Source organism: Triticum aestivum, chromosome 7A, assembly GCF_018294505.1.
Source record: "Triticum aestivum cultivar Chinese Spring chromosome 7A, IWGSC CS RefSeq v2.1, whole genome shotgun sequence".
Taxonomy (NCBI): Eukaryota; Viridiplantae; Streptophyta; class Magnoliopsida; order Poales; family Poaceae; genus Triticum; species Triticum aestivum.
This window is the reverse complement of record NC_057812.1, coordinates 742,004,440-742,013,084: the sequence shown is the minus strand read 5'-3', so window position 1 is coordinate 742,013,084 and position 8,645 is coordinate 742,004,440. Positions and strand designations below refer to the sequence as shown.

Genomic DNA, 8,645 nt, shown 5'->3' with positions numbered 1-8,645 from the left:
TGATTTTCCAATTTAACTTCATTTGGTAGTGTGCAATATGGCACATTATTTGCTCTATGGAGGAAAATAGAAACTCTCAGAGGGAAGGATCTGACCAAATATTACTAGTTGCACCTCAAAGTGGAAGATATAATAATTTATCAATGCTATTGGCAAAGAGGAAGGTATGTCTAATTTGTATGCACAGAATTTTTTATTTACCACTATTTTTTTAATAGTTGTGTAGTACATTCTGGTTATATATCATATACTTCCATGAAAGTAATTCCAAGGAAATGCTAAAATTAATAAGGCAGATCGATATATCATATACTTGGAATTGGAAGTTATGCCCTCAAACTCCGTTCAGGACGAACAATATTTTCATGAGAAGGAATTCAAAAGTGTCTATTATGACAACCACTTATTTATGGAGGAAGATGGGAACCACTCCATGGAAAATTTAGGAAATTTGCTCTCACTGCACATTGTTAATACTTGCATTAAGTATGTATATGTCACTACTTTTTCAAATAGTTGGATTGTGGATTTAAGCTTCTATGTACTATATTGCTGGAGTACAATAGCAATTTTATTGGCATGATAACAGTACCAAAGGAAATTATATATATTGTGTGTTTTGTCATTATTGCCAAATCTTATACACTTTGGAATGGAAATTTTGCCATGAAACTCTCTGGCGGAGGAAAAGTAATATTGTTATAGAACACTCCACTACCAGAATAATTGTTGCTGCCGACCGCTTTATCTACGCCGACGGCCCCCGTCGGCATAGATGACTGTATGCCGACAGCCGCAGGAAGACCGTAGGCATAGAAAAGCCGTCAGCATACCTCCATCTATGCCGATGGGGGCCGTCGGCGTAGAAAGGCCGTCGGCGTATCTTCCACTATGCCGACGGGGGCCGTCGGCGTAGAAAGACCGTCGGCACATACATGGGCCCGCCGATCCCGGCTCAGACGGCGGGTTGACGCCATCAAAACTATGCCGACGGCCCTAACGATGGCCGTCGGCATAGCTATTAAACTTTTTTAGTTCAGGAAATGCCATGTGGCCTATCTACGCCGACGGCCATGCCATAGGCATATCTACGTAAAATATTTTTTTTGTTCAACAAAAAACCACGTGGCACCTATATACGCCGACGGCCATGCCGTCGGCATACCTATTATATGTTTTTTATTTCTCATTTTACATTTTTAAACTTTAGATTTGAATTAATTTAAATCTAATTTATATAAATTGAAAGATACACAAATTATATATGAGTTTGGGGCAGAATTTTCCATAGATTATGTATATCCGGCTTGTTTTTACTTTTGAGTATGTTAAAATGTAACCTCATGTACTTCTGCATATAGGTCATTGTACTTAGTAAAGTAGTAATTTGTACGTGAGCACGTTAGATTATTATGTTTTTTACAATTCATATCAAATCACGGTAGCACAATGAATTTCTATATGAAGAATGCATTTGAAAAAAATAGTTCTATTCCAAAAACAAATGTTATTGACGTGTTTGTAAAATCTTTTATTTTTTCAAATTCAAACTTAAAATATAGATAAAATTAGTTTGATGTTATAATTTTCAACTTTCCAAACTGTCAGCGTTTTCTTATGAAAACTATTTCATTTGTGTGTTCTCGACCGCATAATGCTTTAAATAAATTAATGAACCATTAAAGAAAATTAAAATAAAATGTAAATCTAAAACTAAAATTCCTTCTGGTTGTTTGAATATTTCTCTCAAGTGAACAACAATATTGCCATGCGTGATATTTTTTCTACAGTGTACTAATTTTTTGAGAAAACTAAAAATGCTTCTGTGCATGCATTCAACATTACTCATGCGAGAAGCAAAATGCTATTTCAGTGATATAGGCTACTAACCTCTTGGCGCACACTCGATTAGAGCTTATAGCCTACACTTCTAACAGGGCCCAGTTCACAACATTAAGCTAGCTCCTATGGGGAAACATGCGGGGCGGGTCGAGCCAGAGGGAATCTAGTGGTGGGTTGGGTCGAGACTGTGTTCGGGGATGTTCCTATGGGCTGACCTATCGCAACCAGGTGGAAGAGTCCACTGCTCAAAACTCGTCCGGCGAAAGACAAAGGGGTAGATCGTCGGGTCAACGAGTCTAGGGTTTAGTCCGGTCGGGTGGCCTTCCGTGTGTAGCTATGCCACCGTATCATCACACGGGTCCTCATGCATGTCTGAAAGTAATGTGGCATGCGTAGACACCTGTATTGGGGCTCGGGGTGTGGCCCCTCCACGGACGGCAGTGCCGCCGTCACTTCGAGTGGGGGACGTGCGCGTCGGGCAGAAGCGGAGGTAATCTATTGGTGGGTTGGGTCCAGACCTTGTTCGGGGATGTTCCTATGGGCTGACCTACCGCAACCAGGTGGAAGAGTCCACTGGTCCAAGCCCGTCCTGTGAAAGTCAAGGGCTAGATAATCAGGTCAATTGGTCTAGGGTTAGGTCGGCTGGGAGGCTTGGGGGTAGCAATGCCACCGAAACACCTCACCGGGTCCTGATGCATGTCTAAAAGTGATGTGACATGCGAAGACGCACATCTTGGGCTCCGGGGTGTGGCCCCCCTCCACGGACGGCAGTGCGGCCGTCGCTTCGAGGGGGGAATCGTGCGCGTCGGGTCAAGCCGGAGCGAATCTAGTGGCGCGTTGGGTCCATACCGTGTTCGGGGATGTTCCTATGGGCTGAACTATCACTACCAGGTAGAAGAGTCTACTGGTCAAAGCCCCATCCGGTGATAGTCAAAGGGCTAGATCTCCTGGTCAACGGGGATTCAGGGTGGCCTTCCAGGTGTAGCTATGCCACCGAAACATCGCATAGATCCTGATGCATGTGTGAAAGTGATGTGGCATGTGTAGAGGTGCCCGTCTTGGGGCTCCGGGGTTAGGCCCCCCTCCACAGACGGCAGTGCTGCCGTCACTTGGAGGGGGGAATCGCGCTGGTCCGGTAGAACCGGAGGGAATCTATTGGTGGGTTGGGTCCATACCGTGTGCGGGGATGCTCTTATGGGCTGACCTATCGCAACCAGGTGGAAGAGTCAATTGTTCAAAGTCCGCTCAGTGAAAGTCAAAGGGATAGATCTCCTGATCAACGGGGCTTCATGGTGGCCTTTCGGGTGTAGCTATGCCACCGAAACACCGCATCTGGTCCTGATGCATGTGTGGAAGTGACGTGGCATGCGTAGACGCCTGTCTTGGGGCTCCGGGGTTTGACCCCCCTCCAAAAACGGCACTGCCGCCGTCACTTGGAGGGGGAATCGTGCGGGTCGGGTAGAACCGGAGGGAATCTAGTGGTGGGTTGGGTCCAGACCGTGTTCGGCGATGTTCCTATGGGCTGGTCAAAGCCCGTCCAGCGAAAGTCAAATGGCTAGATCTCCTAAACAACGAGGCTTCGTGGTGGCCTTCCGGGTGTAGCTGTGCCACCAAAACACCGCATCGGGTCTTGATGCATGTGTGAAAGTGAAGTGGCATGCGCAGACGCCCGTCTTGGGGCTCCGGGGTGTGGCCCCCCTCCACGGACGGCAACGCCGCCGTCACTTGGATGAGGGGAAACATGCGAGTCGGGTCGAGCCGGAGGGAATCTAGTGATGGGTTGGGTCCAGACCGTGTTTTATAGCTGGCCAAACGGGCCGGGCCAAACAGCCAGCCCGCGAGCACGCCGGCACGGCCCGCTATGGGCCAGGCACGACATGGGCTAAACGGGCCGTGCCCGGCACGCGGCACGCCTTGGGCCATGCCTGGGCCTGGAGCCTGGGCACGCGGGCTGGCACGGCACGGCCTGTTTAATTTTTTTATATAATTTTCAGATTTTTTAAATATATTTATACCTAAAATATAGCCCAATAAGCCTAAAAAACAGCCCAACTGGCTAAATATGGGCAGCCCAGCGTGCTAAACGGGCCATCGGGCCGGCCCGTTCACTAATCAGGCCGTGCTTGGGCCAAGGAGCAGCGCCCGTGGGCCGGCCCGACACGGCCCGGATATTAAACGTGCCATGGCGGGCCGTGCCGTGCCGGGCCGACCCGTTTAGCCAGGTATGCCATGTTTGGGGATGTTCCTATGGGCTGACGTATCACAACCAGGTGGAAGAGTCCACTGGTTAAAGCCCGTCTGGCGAAAGTCAAAGGGCTAGATGTCCTGATCAACGGGGCTTCGTGGTGGCCTTCCGGGTGTAGCTATGCAACCGAAACACCGCATCAGGTCCTCATGCATGTGTGAAAGTGTTGTGGCATGCGTAGACGCCCTTCTTGGGACTGCGAGGTGTGCCCCCCTCCACGGACGGCAGCGTCGCCGTCACTTGGATGAGGGGAAACACCTAGCACGTGGCTTCAGAGTTTGATCCCCTTCACGGACGGCTCTGCCGCCGGCACTTGGAGGGGGGGGGGGGAACGGCCACGTCGGATCGATCCGGAGAGAATCTTGTGGTGAGGAACGCCGCATGTGCCATCATCGCGGGCAACGAGGCAAGCCAGGGAGATGGTCTGTGTGACCATCAAACAACCAATCTACTGTAACCATCATAGCCATCCTTCTTCCACCCAAGTATGTCCATGTGACTACCTCACAACCCACCAATACATGACTTCCCGGGTTCAGCTTCGGGTGGCGTCACCCCCCGCTCCTCCTCCACTAAGCAATGATTTTGAGTCGGAAGAGCTGTGCAACATGCATCTCTCATGGAGGGATTCACCACTCGTGACCACCACCGCTCACCCGCGACCCTAGGGTTTTGGGCGTCGGCTATCCGGCAACCACCGGCTTCGTGGTTAAGTGTTAACCGGAATAAGAGGTTAAAGAAAAAGAAGAAAAACGAAAGGAAAAAACACAATTGTAAGAGGTTACTTGTCATTGGTGGAAACACTTATGCCTTGAATTGATGACATGGCGCACATCCATCCATCCATCTATCTCTCCATCCCACATCCATCCATCCACCTAAAGAAAAGAAAAAAAAACCCACCCAATCCATCCATCTCTCTCTCACTTCTCCCTCGATATCTCTCTCAGCTCTCCTGCCCGATCCCCTCTGTCTCCGCCGCCGGCGCCGCCGCTCGATTCCGGCCACTGCCGGCATGCTTCGCCGCCGTACTTGCCACCTACTGCTCCCTCTCGAGCTGATCTACCTTCTCCACCCGCTCGATTTGCTTATCCTCTCTCGCGCGCGCGAGTCCCCCTCTCCCTACGCGACTCCATGCCACCGCCGCCGCCCACGCCGGCGGGTTCCGGCGATTTCCACCGGGGCGCAGCAGGCTTCCGCGCTCCCCTCTCACCGGTCCTTCATCCAGTATGGCCAGATCCGCCGGGCGTGGCCCCTACCCTCACCCACGGCTAGGGATTTGGCGGCTCCAACGTCGGCCTGGCTCAAGTAGGTACACCCTCTCCATCCTCGCCGGGATCCGCAGCAACTGCCAGCCCAACCTCCCTTCCTCACCCTACCTCACCTTCTTTTTCAATCCCTTGCTGCAGGTCACCCATCACGCGGACGGGTCGAAGCGCTGGATCTCGGGACAGGGCGGCGCGGAGGCCTTCCTCCCATAGGATTCCGAGCTCGACGAGCCTAGCGGCTGCCGTCCTTGCCCCGCTCGAGGAGGAGGGGCGCACCTAGCAGGCCACCAATGGCCTGTTCTGCTCCTCGTCTTCCTCCACTGCCTGGACCACCACGCCTTCAACAGCGGGCTGCTGCAGCATCGACCGGTGATCCTTCCTTCCTCCAGTCTTTGCTTGCAGTTAGCCTTTTAGGGCCAATCAAATCCAATGTGCTAGTTTAGTTTGCCACAGTTTGGTGACACTCCCATCTGAATATGTCCTTGTAGCTTGGAGTGCTTTGGGTTTCAGTTAACTCGTGCGTACTTGTATAGAACAGAAAAAAGAAGAAGAGATCAATTCGGTTTCAAAGAGAGAGAGAGACGTGCACTACAACACGTACAGCATTACGAGGCACTCTAAAATGCCTCCAAAGGCCATGGAAGTGCCTGTACATGTCTTTTTGCGGCATTCCTTCAAAACGCTAGAGATGGCAGCGAAGGGAAAAGTAAATAAAGGCGTTTTGCAGTAGCGCCTCTAAATCAGAGGAACCGCGGCGTTCTGAAAAGTGCCTCGAAAGCTCCAAGATTCAGCGGCATTTTCCGAAGACGCTGCTAAGAAGCCTGCTAGCTGAGTAAAAGTATGAGCGTCTTAGAAAGGGCCAGCGGGCTACCCCACAGCAGTTCTCACTCTCTGGGATAGGATATGCAGGTCAGGCCACATCATATCTTCTTGCAACTAACACTTGAGCAAGGCCCAGTGGGCTATCATATCAATATATATATATATATATTAACCAATAACCAAACACCATATATAATCCTAAACACATCATCGGCAGGCGCAATCATTGAGACAGTGCAGGTGTTTCCTCCTTTTAACTACGTCTGAGTCTTCCTCGGTAAGCAGTATGGGACTAAACAGATTGTAGCGTGAGCTCGCGCACGAGAAAAAAAACTATTTAGATCGGCCGCCACAGAGTTCGAACACAGCGTCGACTTGATGAAGAGCTGGACGCCTACCACCAGACCATCTAAGCTATGGCTGTGTGGTTAACATCTGAACATCTGAACAGGTGTCAACATCCACCGGAGGCATGCATCACCTACGCATCCACGGCGGCCTCAACGATGGGATTAAAACGACGATGCCAGGACCACGCGCGTCAGTGCCTTTCTTATGCATGGCTGCGCTGCTCGGCCCACCGGCTAACCTTGTCACTGCACCGGCCACAGTACCGGCCAGTTATGCAGCTGCTCGTCGGCGTCGCCTGAGCGTCCTGCGGCGCTGTCACAGTCCGCCTCCGCTGCAACTATCTTGCCTCAAATCCGCCGCACTGGCCCTCTACTCGCAGCCGCCGGCGCCGCTGAGGCGATTCAGAAAACGCCTCCAATACATGTCTGATTAGTGGCGATTTAGAAAAGTGCCTTCAAAGCTTCTTCAATCGGAGGCACTTTTCCAAAACGCCTTCATATATGCGGGGATCCGAGGCGCCCAAAAAACGCCTTCTTATGCAGAGGGATTTGAGGCGGAATCCAAAAATGCCTTCTTATATACAATTTGGAGGCATTTTTAACAATGCCCTTATTAAAACGCCTCCTAATAGCAACCGTGGTGTAGTGGTGGATGGTTCAGTCATTTATATATACATGTATTATTGGGCTGCAACATGAATGAATATGCCATGTTCAGCTTCAAGAATTTATGAATCGAACTATTTGGTGAGCTTTAATTAAAAGAAAGATTTTACAAGCTCTAGACAGTAGCAATAACTAAAAATCAATTTGGCCTGTATCTATCCTATTTTCTGGAAACCGAGGGTTAGCTAGGTTTGATACGTTTATTCATAGAAAATGAGAGTAATTCAGTATATGTTTTCCTGTTTTCATTTCAGAGTGATGGTAAATTCTTAATGTTCTTCCGTTTTGGCTTATTCAGAGAACATAGCTAGATTCTTGTCTTGTGCCTTACTCAAACCCATTTGAGGCAATTAACCTCTTAAACTTGTTGTTTCTAATTACTTATAGATATGCATGTATGGTCTCTCAAACTTTTTGCTACTAATTACTGGATAAGTACTTTTATTTGTAGTCCTTGGCAATGCTTGTGAATCTTCTGCCACGCGAGACTTTTTCTTCATATTAAAGTAATATTGTAACGCCCTCGATGCGGCTATATCTCCCACGTGTTGAGGCATGATTTAGAGGCATAACCGCATTGAAAGCAATGTCGCAAGTCAGGCAAACTTCACACCATCCAATGTAATATAAATAATAAAGGGGAGATATATAGTTGGCTTACACTCGCCACGTCAATCAAGTACATGAATAGCATTGCAACATTCAAACACTCATGGCCCGACTACGGCGCCAAAACAAAAGATAACCCAACAAGCGACACGGTCCCGATCATCCCGATTGGGCATCACTACTGATCATCAGGAAAAGAAACATAGTATCGTTTAGAGTCCTTGTCGAACTCCCACTTGAGCTTGAGCGCGCATCTGGAGCGGAATCATCAGGCCCTGCATCTGGTGTAATAGTAATCTGTGAGCCACATGGACTCAGCAATCTCGCACCCTCGCGATCAAGACTATTTAAGCTTAATAGGTAAGGCAAGGTAATATATGTGGAGCTGCAGCAAGCGACTAGCATATATGGTGGCTAACCTGTTTGCAAGAGAGAGCGAGAAGAGAAGGCAAAGCGCGAACGCATAGCTAAAGAGGGCAAACCTGCGGCAAGCATTACTCCAACACCGTGTTCACTTCCCGGACTCCGCCGAGAAGAGACCATCACGGTAACACACACAGTTGATTCATTTAAATTAAGTTAAGGTTCAAGTTATCTACAACCGGACATTAACAAATTCCCATCTGCCCATAACCGTGGGCACGACTTTCGAAAGTTCAATCCCTGCAGGGGAGTCCCAACTTAGCCCATGACAAGCTCTCACGGTCAACGAAGGAATAGACCTTCTCCCGAGATGTTCCGATCAGGCTCGGTATCCCGGTTCTACAAGACACTTCGACAAGTTAAAACCAATCCAGCAACACCGCCCAAATGTGCCGACAAATCCCGATAGGAGCTGCACAT

The 8,645-nt window shown here is 49.2% G+C and overlaps 1 long non-coding RNA gene across 2 annotated transcripts; it reads left to right on the top strand.

The window, feature by feature from the left end:
• Positions 1-4,954: 4,954 nt before the first annotated feature.
• On the top strand, positions 4,955-6,084 carry LOC123149917 (uncharacterized). Of its 2 annotated transcripts, none has more exons than XR_006474880.1 (2): positions 4,955-5,395; positions 5,497-6,084. It is a non-coding gene; the product is annotated as an uncharacterized lncRNA (long non-coding RNA). The 2 variants fall into 2 exon arrangements; XR_006474881.1 differs by having other exon boundaries at positions 4,955-5,399.
• The last annotated feature ends 2,561 nt before the right edge of the window (positions 6,085-8,645 follow it).